Here is an 11,255-nt window from a genome sequence, read left to right as displayed (position 1 = left end):
CTGTTATTTGGCCAAAAAGCAATACCAAGAAGCTTTGATGTACATTGGTGTATTTTATATAAATTGGATGTTACAGGGAATCTAAATGCCAAACAGCAACTTTGTAGAACTTGCAGATCTTGAGCTATGTTGCAAAAAGTGTCGAATTGAATCTTCATCATAAAATGACCCATAGGTCAATGAAGCAACATAAATGAAGCCATTTCAAAATATGCACACTATGTATCAGATGTGAACACATATTTCTAATGTATAAAAATGTATTAAACTCCTCGTTAAAGGGCTGCACGGAAGCGGTGATTACAAGCATAAGTAGCTTAATCCGATTACACGATAGGACAAAACCCGGTGTCATGAATTCATTTTAATGCCTGTTAAAATTCACTCATGCTTGTCCTTTTAGGTAGTAAGATAATGTAAGAGGAGGCGGGCATTGACAGCTATGAGCCAGATTGACATTTTGCCTGGCGACCTGGCCATTTCGCGGCGGCCCTTTAATACAAAGTAAATCAATTTCTTGGAGCTTTTCAAGTGTCGCTATTGATTGTAACCTAAAGGTTACGGCCATGTGTTTTCAACTGAGAATCTAAAATGGGGGAGCCGGTGCACATGTGCGAGATTTTACATGTTTGCACAACAATTTCTTCATGAAGGGTACCCCTGCCAAGGCCTAATACCTCTTGATGAGATCTTTCCATTGATACCTTCAGTACCTTTGTACAGGTAGCATGTTGCAATCTTGTTTTATGGACAAATATGTTCCGATATAGGCACCGATATGGAGGCACCGATATGTAAAAAGTCAGGTACTGAATTATTGAAGCTCTCACCATTGATTAAATGATTTAGATTGTTATGTCTCATCACCATTCATGATTTACAAGTGTTCAGAGATTGTAAAGTGAATTGGAACAATGAAAACTTTATAATTTATTATAATATTAATATCTTTTCCATATTTGCAAATTGATATCAATTTTCCATTACGGTATATGCAAGTGCAAAATATAGCGCAATGTGTAACCGTTTCTCGGAAATCATGATCATTTATTTCTTAATAAAACATAATTTTAGAAAACTGTTCCAGCAAACTGCTTTGATTATGGACAGTGAAAACCATTCTGATTCATTGATACAATAATACTAAATTCAGTTATAGGCCTTTAATACCCAAGGTTAAATTATTCATTGTGTAATTTCAAGGCCTACATACACGTCTATGATTACAATTATCATGATCAGCATGAAGTGACATGGCTGTCTTTATAAAAAAAGACTTGCAAAAGAGGCAAGTGTTCCTAAGGAAAGTGTCCTGTAGGTTGGAATTGCAACAGCATCATAGACATGAAGATCAGTACATTTTAAAACAGTGGATGAATGTGACCGTCTGTTCCAGATCTTCGAGTGTCATGGACTAAATTGCATCCCAGAACTCTTAATACACGTGTAAAAGGTAAATATACTGTGAATATTACTTAACTTCTGGTTGTTGATAACACTAAAAAGCCAAATATCACTAGTTGAAGAAAACATGCATTTGTGATGATTTTAGGATTGATCATTGTAAAGACAAAAAAATATGTGAATTTTCATATGCTGCGAAGATCCTCGCACATCACGAAAACTATAGTAGGTACCATACCAAAAGTATACATTAAAAAGCTCTTGAACTGAGGAACTCATATATGATGTCTTTTTGGACATAGGGTATGATGGTAAGAAAATATACTTACCTCAAGTCACAATTTTTTCCCCAAAAATTTTGTTTTGTTGACTGGCTCTACCCCTCTTGCACATCACCCTACCTTTAAAATGCTCTCATTTTTGGATTCCTTGTGAAATTTCCCTTCAGAAAATGTATACTTTTCCTGTACTAGGTGGTATATGAAAACAAATATTTAATTTCAAAGCAAATTTGGCACATTTCGAAGATGAATATTTTTGACAAATTTTAGCACCGAAAAAATGCACCTGTTCAAAACACATGGCCTTGCATAAAAGGGTTATGGTCAAAAAGCTACAAGAAATCAATTTTCGGTTTATTACTGCATAATTTAATACAAATTTGTGTACAAACTTTGAAAGGGCTTAATTTATGTTGCTTCATTGACCTAGGGTTCGTTTTATGATGAAGACTCAAATCGACACCAGGCTATTTGCAACATTACTCAGGAACCGCAAGACTTACAAAGATGTTGTTTGACATTTAGATTCCCATTACATCCAATAAAATACTAATGCATCAATTTACATCAAAGCTAGCTACTTAGTATTTGTAAGAAATCACTTTTCAACCAAATAGCAGTAGCTACATATTTATAGCCACCTTTATTAAATGGTTGTCATCACTCAGTACACATGACCAAAAGGTTGTATATCACAATGACTAATTTATGCCACTGCTTCAATGCACACACCAAGATGTGTATCAATAATGATGTACATGTCATAGAATGAGTGACTTTAAGGAGCTGCCCTACTGGAACAGTTCCACGGCAAAATGTAATTATCTAAGCAAAAAAGTTTCTTTATGGTCCAAAAAATGGTAATTTCCTTTAATTTTAAAATCAAGATGCTTAGGTAATGGGCAAGAGTTTGTTTGTTTAATAAGCTCGTCCGGAAGGAAGCTGGTTATTGGGCTTACCAGCTCATTACAACCAGCCTGGCCTTTTAGGGTAATACTAGCTATATAAAGATATTAGAGTGAGAAGTGGAACAGGAAAAATTCAATAGTATAACATAGTGATACCAGTACCAACCTTTATAAAGATATTAGAGTGAGAAGTGCCCCAAGTGGAACAGGGAAAAACTCAATAGAATAATATAGTAATACCAGTACAAACCAATATAAAGATATTAGAGTGAGAAGTGGAACAGGGAAAAATTCAATAGTATAACATAGTAATACCAGTACCAACGTATATAAAGATATTAGAGTGAGAAGTGCCCCAAGTGGAACAGGGAAAAACTCAATAGTATAATATAGTAATACCAGTACAAAGCAATATAAAGATATTAGAGTGAGAAGTGGAACAGGGAAAAATTCAATAGTATAACATAGTAATACCAGTACCAACGTATATAAAGATATTAGAGTGAGAAGTGCCCCAAGTGGAACAGTGGAACAGAGAAAAATGTAATAGTATAATATAGTAATACCAGAACCAACCTATATAAAGATATTAGAGTGAGAACTGCCACAAGTGGAACAGGGAAAAAATTCACAGTGTAATATAGTAATATCATAATACCAGTACCAATCTATATAAAGATATTAGAGTGAGAACTGCCCCAAGTGGAACAGGGAAAAATGTAATAGTATCATATAGTAGTACCAGAACCAACGTATATAAAGAAAATATAGTGAGAAGTGCCCCAAGTGGCACAGTGGAACAGGGAAAAATTCAATAGTATAACATAGTAATACCAGTACCAACCTATATAAAGATGTTAGAGTGAGAATTGCCCCAAGTGGAACAGGGAAAAAATTAACAGTGTAATATAGTAATATCATAATACCAGTACCAATCTATATAAAGATATTAGAGTGAGAACTGCCCCAAGTGGAACAGGGAAAAATGTAATAGTATCATATAGTAGTACCAGAACCAACGTATATAAAGATAATAGAGTGAGAAGTGCCCCAAGTGGAACACTGGAACAGGGAAAAATCTAATAGTATAATATAGTAATACCATAATACCAGTACCAACCTATATAAAGATATTAGAGTGAGAGTGTCCCAAGTGGAACAGTGGAACAGGGAAAATCTAATAGTATAATATAGTAATACCATACCAGTACCAACCTATATAAAGATATTAGAGTGAGAAGTGCCCCAAGTGGAACAGTGGAACAGGGAAAAATCTCAATAGTATAATATAGTAATACCAGTACCAGTACCAACCTATATAAAGATATTAGAGTGAGAAGTGGAACCAATAGTATAACATAGTAACAGTGTATATAAAGAATTAGGGAAAAAGTGGAACAGTGGAACAGAGAAAATGTAATAGTATAATATAGTAATACCAGAACCAACCTATATAAAGATATTAGAGTGAGAACTGCCACAAGTGGAACAGGGAAAAAAATTCACAGTATAATATAGTAATATCATAATACCAGTACCAACTATATAAATATATTAGAGTGAGAACTGCCCCAAGTGGAACAGTGGAACAGGGACCAAAATGTAATAGTATAATATAGTAATACCAGTACCAACCTATATAAAGATATTAGAGTGAGAATTGCCCCAAGTGGAACAGGGAACAGGGTAAAAGTAATATCTAATACCAGTACCAATCTATATAAAGATATTAGAGTGAGAACCGCCCCATGTATCATATAGTAGTACCAGAACCAACGTATATAAAGATAATAGAGTGAGAAGTGCCCCAAGTGGAACAGTGGAACAGGGAAAAATCTAATAGTATAATATAGTAATACCATAATACCAGTACCAACCTATATAAAGATATTAGAGTGAGAAGTGTCCCAAGTGGAACAGTGGAACAGGGAAAATCTAATAGTATAATATAGTAATACCAGTACCAACCTATATAAAGATATTAGAGTGAGAAGTGCCCCAAGTGGAACAGGGAAAAACTCAAAATAATATAGTAATACCAGTATAAAAGATATTAGTAAACCATAAATACCAGTACCAACCTATATAAAGATATTAGAGTGAGAAGTGCCCCAAGTGGAACAGTGGAACAGGGAAAAATCTAATAGTATAATATAGTAATACCAGAACCAACCTATATAAAGATATTAGAGTGAGAACTGCCACAAGTGGAACAGGGAAAAAATTAACAGTGTAATACAGTAATATCATAATACCAGTACCAATCTATATAAAGATATTAGAGTGAGAACTGCCCCAAGTGGAACAGGGAAAAATGTAATAGTATCATATAGTAGTACCAGAACCAACGTATATAAAGAAAATATAGTGAGAAGTGCCCCAAGTGGAACAGTGGAACAGGGAAAAATTCAATAGTATAACATAGTAATACCAGTACCAACCTATATAAAGATATTAGAGTGAGAATTGCCCCAAGTGGAACGGGGGACCGGGAAAAATGTAATAGTATAATATAGTAATACCAGTACCAATCTATATAAAGATATTAGAGTGAGAACTGCCCCAAGTAACAGGTAATAGTATCATATAGGTACCAGAAAATGTATATATCAATGAACAGGGAAAAATCTAGTAGTACCAGAACCAACGATATAAAGATAATAGAGTGAGAAGTGCCCCAAGTGGAACAGTGGAACAGGGAAAAATGTAATAGTATAATATAGTAGTACCTATAGTATACCAGTACCAACCTATATAAAGATATTAGAGTGAGAGTGCCCCAAGTGGAACAGTGGAACAGGGAAAAATCTAATAGTATAATATAGTAATACCATAATACCAGTACCAACCTATATAAAGATATTAGAGTGAGAAGTGCCCCAAGTGGAACAGTGGAACAGGGAAAAATCTAATAGTATAATATAGTAATACCATAATACCAGTACCAACCTATATAAAGATATTAGAGTGAGAAGTGCCCCAAGTGGAACAGTGGAACAGGGATAAATCTAATAGTATAATATAGTAATACCATAATACCAGTACCAACCTATATAAAGATATTACAGCGGAGGAGAGGCCCAAGTGGAACAGTGGAACAGTGGAACAGGGAAAATGTAATAGTATAATGTAGTAGTACCTGTATATAAAGATAAAAGAGTGAGAAGTGCCCCAAGTGGAACAGTGGAACAGGGATAAATCTAATAGTATAATATAGTAATACCAGTACCAACCTATATAAAGATATTAGAGTGAGAAGTGCCCAAGTGGAACAGTGGAACAGGGAAAATGTAATATATAATATAGTAATACCATAATACCAGTACCAACCTATATAAAGATATTAGAGTGAGAAGTGCCCCAAGTGGAACAGTGGAACAGGGAAAAATCTAATAGTATAATATAGTAATACCATAATACCAGTACCAACCTATATAAAGATATTAGAGTGAGAGTGTCCCAAGTGGAACAGTGGAACAGGGAAAAATCTAATAGTATAATAATAGTAATACCATAATACCAGTACCAACCTATATAAATATATTAGAGTGAGAAGTGCCCCAAGTGGAACAGTGGAACAGGGATAAATCTAATAGTATATAGTATAATATATAATACCAGTACCAACCTATATAAAGATATTAGAGTGAGAACTGCCCCAAGTGGAACAGTGGAACAGGGAAAAATGTAATAGTATAATATAGTAATAATACCAGTACCAACCTATATAAAGATATAAGAGTGAGAAGTGCCCCAAGTGGAACAGTGGAACAGGGAAAATGTAATAGTATAATGTAGTAGTACCTGTATATAAAGATAAAGAGTGAGAAGTGCCCCAAGTGGAACAGTGGAACAGGGATAAATCTAATAGTATAATATAGTAATACCAGTACCAACCTATATAAAGATATTAGAGTAAGAAGTGCCCCAAGTGGAATAGTGGAACAGTGAAAAATCTAATAGTATAATATAGTAGCACCATAATACCAGTACCAACCTATATAAAGATATTAGAGTGAGAACTTGCCCCAAGTGGAACAGTGGAACAGGGAAAATCTAATAGTATAATATAGTAATACCATAATACCAGTACCAACCTATATAAAGATATTAGAGTGAGAAGTGCCCCAAGTGGAACAGTGGAACAGGGAAAAAATCTAATAGTATAATATAGTAGCACCAGTACCAACCTTTATAAAGATATTCAAGTGAGAGTGCCCCAAGTGGAACAGTGAAAATGTAATAGTATAATATAGTAGCACCATAATACCAGTACCAACCTATATAAAGATATTAGAGTGAGAAGTGCCCCAAGTGGAACAGTGGAACAGGGAAAAATCTAATAGTATAATATAGTAATACCAGTACCAACCTATATAAAGATATTAGAGTGAGAGTGCCCCAAGTGGAACAGTGGAACAGGGAAAAATGTAATAGTATAATATAGTAATACCATAATACCAGTACCAACCTATATAAAGATATTAGAGTGAGAAGTGCCCCAAGTGGAACAGTGGAACAGGGAAAAATGTAATAGGATAATATAGTAATACCAGAACCAACCCAACCTATATAAAAGATATATAGAGTGAGAACTGCCACAAGTGGAACAGGGAAAAAATTAACAGTGTAATATAGTAATATCATAATACCAGTACCAATCTATATAAAGATATTAGAGTGAGAACTGCCCCAAGTGGAACAGTGGAAAAGGGAAAAATGTAATAGTATCATATAGTAGTACCAGAACCAACGTATATAAAGATAATAGAGTGAGAAGTGCCCCAAGTGGAACAGTGGAACAGGGAAAAATCTAATAGTATAATATAGTAATACCATAATACCAGTACCAACCTATATAAAGATATTAGAGTGAGAGTGAGAATGTAATAGTATAATGCACATATCAAATGCAACCCCGGCCCCTGGGGACCCGGGGATGGCCGGGTCGTGGGCCGTGGATTTTGGGTTTAAAAGTTCAAGTCCCGGGTAAACACCTGGCCAGTCCCGGACCCACCCGGGCAAAACTCTCAGCCACTCCCCGGCCCCCCGGGGCGAAAATCCGATGCAAACCGATGCGAACCCCTGGTATTCCTCGGCCCAAGTTCCCGGCCCTGAGCATCGGATATAGGTCTGGATCTTAACATGGTTTTATTATCGCGACAATCTTGTCATGCGGGCTCAAAACTCGGCAGGTAGCCTATGTCTTCAATGGACTGCGGAGCTCTGGACATGCTGGGTGGATTAAAACGCTTCAAATATAGGCCTATATGTGTGTTCCATTGCAAATACTCACCTTGTTGCGGAACATCAAAAAACGATAAACGAATTTACACAGCAAAAAATAAAAGCTCAATATTGAGTAAAATATTACTCATCACGATAGTAAAAAGGGAGCTAGTCGAATTTTCAGTAATTTTTACTCAGCTTCGGTTGATTAATTGTTTACTCAGCACATGTTGATTAAACTTTACTCAATATTGAGTAGTTCCCTTTTTACTCAAAGATTAGACTAAAATTTACTCTTTCACTTGGAGTAATATTTGCTCAACTTTTGTTGAGTAAAATTTACTCAAAATTCGACTAGCTCCCTTTTTTACTCAAAGATGAGAGTAAATTTTACTCATTGACTATGGAGTAATATTTGCTCAACGTTTGTTGATTAAATTTTACTCAATATTGAGTAGCTCCCTTTTTTGCTCTGAAACAAGGAAAAATTTACTCGTTTAACCTTGAGTAAAGGTTTACGCAAGTGTTGATTAAAACGATTACTCATTATTTGAGTAAAACTTAAGTGAAAAGATTTGCAAAATGATGAAGAGTAAAGTGTTACTCAACATTTTGAGCAACATGAAACGTATTTTACTCAACAAATATTGAGCAAAAAACACTTTCGAGTTGTATTGTGGCTCCATCTGCAGCTGGAACAAAGCAGTATTTTAAACTAAAAGAATGAAAAGAATACGAAATTAAATATAATATTCTGCATTTTCCTGGTTTTATTTTCAAAATAGGTATCAAATAAATCACAATATAGCATGTCTATTGTCTCATTACCCAATGTGAGCAAACATAGAATAAAATAGAAGCCGGTCACCTCTCCCAAAACTTTTGATGTGAAAAAGTCATTTGAAAATTAATGTTATAGATGCTGAGTGTTTTAAAAGGGACAGAAATTAAGTCTTCACTTCATTATGTTTTAACACTCAAGAATGGTCTAATGTTACCAGGTTCTTTAGTAGCTGATATAGTGTCCAGGAACTGCCAAATAGCAGTGATCAGCCTGTACATGTACTGGATATGCTAAGTCATTGTATGTGAAGGATTTGGTATATCTTGTGCACAAGTTCTACAACTTTCATCACTGTTGCGCATTGAAAAAGCTTGCCTATCCATTATAAAAACACTGTTCTGGATTCAACTTGCTTCACAAGTATATAAATGGCAGCGTGCGTCCAGTAAAGTTGGCGAGGAACCAGTCCAAAGCTGTGCCTTCCTGAAACATGTAAAATAAAAGAAAATGTAATAAAGGACATTAATTTCATGGATTGGGACTATTCAAGTGAAATAAAGCTGCCTTAAAATAGAAAATCCACCACCTTTTCATTGTATCAACCATAAATCAAAATTTGTTTGGTACTCGAAAGTGATGAAGTAGATGGAAGGTTTAAAATATAAATAACCAAATTTATGGATGTCTTATTTTTAAACTGTCTATAATTGGTCAGATGGTATATAACCAAAAATGAAAACTCTTGCTGAAATTCTTGTAATATTAAAGCAAATATGACATATTTACATGTAATTTATATTGTAATCACCCATTGCATTGGCATTTCTACTTTCATGCGATTTTGCAAATATTTAAAATATCTTTATAATTATTATATTATTATTCCTGTGATAGCGGGCAATGCTATTTTCAAGGGGACACAAACTTTAGGAGACAAGAATTTAAAGAAATGGTAAACAAGATAATTATAAGATTCGCGCTTGATTATTCAAAGTTCACGATAGCCAACACCTGTCGGGTGAGGATGAGAGGTTCTACATGGGGTTTTCCCCTTGGCATTTGAGGTTTCATGAACTACACATTCAATGAACTACATGTATTCTGAAATGTACAAAGAAATTGGCAAGTTAAATGCAACATTATTGATAGAAATTTACCTGTTGACTGACGTTCGTGCATTTTTCTTCAACACCTTTCCTGGAAAGAGGTAGGGCAGCACAAAAATCCCGAAGTCACATCTGATCTGTAAGTAAAATATAGATCAATATTATAAATGCACTGAAAAAGAAAACTGCCTATGGAAAAAAATTTCAAGTGATATTTTGCAATGGTTTCACTCTCCTACTACATATAAATGCAAAAAAGTTATGTGGCACGAGTCAACATCAGGATCAGGGACGTAGCAAGAGCTTTGGGGCATATGGACAAGGAGTAGTGTGAGGCCTTCTAAACATCTCCTTTATCAGCCCTATCCCTATCCACTTCATTTTCGCTTTTGCTCGGGGCCCATGGACTTTGTCCACCCTATCCACTTGCTGCTACGCCCCTGGTCCCCGGGCCTGGTCCACATCAGCGTATATGTACTTCGAGGTTGCTCAGACTAGTACATAAGATATACGATCGCAAATATACAAGTACACAGCTAGCATGGTGAGCCGATGCCCATACTGATAAGCAACTAACTTAAAACCTGTCTATATCCGGTTCAAATCATACAATAAGATTTCTAAATTGTGTAACAGGTATATGGACATAAAGTTATGAATAATAGTAATGAAATTAGTACCTTCAAATATTGGTTGTACTGCTGACAAACTCCATTCCACCAGCAGACACTGCACCTCCGCATCCCGGCTCCGCTTTTATACGCCATGATGACATGAATTTTAATACGTCGTCGAATTAAACTTACTCCGCGTGTTGAATTTACTACGCGATTTGAGTAAAATACAATGTGGCGATTAAAATATTTTACTTTTTCCATTGACCATTTTTACTCTGGCAAAGAGTTGTGTCAAATATCGTCTTTTACTCGTTGATGAGTAAATAATTGGTCTATTTTTTAATCAACATACTTTAGTCGGTAGCACTTTACTCCTTATTTTTTGCTGTGTAGGCTACCTAGATTCTCGTCACTAGCGCAGAGCAGCGTAATTCTTTTCTTTCCTTCCTATAGGTCTAGGCCTACTTGTTTTATTGTTTGAGTATCAACGCACGGGCCTCGAAGTGCACAGTTTACATAGCATGGAATCAAACAATTTGATATAGGCCTAACCCTCTATTTTGCCACAGTTTTGGGGTACATTTCAGTGATTTTGGTGTATCATTGGGTGGGTTTTCAGTGGACACTAATGAACCCAACTGGATGCCCATTTAAGACTAAAATGTTGCTGAGTATGTAAGGAACTGAGAAAGACAAATAATATAGGCTGAGAGTATTAATGGTTTAGCAAAAACGCTGCTTAAACCGACGCGGCGTAAGTCCGATTATGAACACACGTAAAGTAAGTTAGAAGGAAACTAGATCCATGTTTCAGATTCGGACTTGAGTGTTTTTCATATTCGAACTATATTGAAGTGTGTCTCACATTCAAATGTCAGACTGCTATAGGCCTACTGTTTCCACTTTCGGAATAACGTCTATTATGT

At 35.3% G+C, this 11,255-nt stretch overlaps 1 long non-coding RNA gene across 1 annotated transcript; it reads right to left on the bottom strand.

Moving 5' to 3' along the window:
- Nucleotides 1–8,035: 8,035 nt before the first annotated feature.
- On the bottom strand, nucleotides 8,036–10,575 carry LOC140168276 (uncharacterized). The gene is made up of 3 exons (XR_011861187.1): nucleotides 10,393–10,575; nucleotides 9,764–9,849; nucleotides 8,036–9,089 (listed from the first exon to the last, which is right to left on the bottom strand). It is a non-coding gene; the product is annotated as an uncharacterized lncRNA (long non-coding RNA).
- Nucleotides 10,576–11,255: the final 680 nt, after the last annotated feature.

The sequence above is a fragment of the Amphiura filiformis genome, chromosome 13 (genome assembly GCF_039555335.1).
Source record: "Amphiura filiformis chromosome 13, Afil_fr2py, whole genome shotgun sequence".
Taxonomy (NCBI): domain Eukaryota; kingdom Metazoa; phylum Echinodermata; class Ophiuroidea; order Amphilepidida; family Amphiuridae; genus Amphiura; species Amphiura filiformis.
The sequence above is the reverse complement of the archived record's forward strand: the minus strand, read 5'-3'. Positions and strand labels throughout refer to the sequence as shown.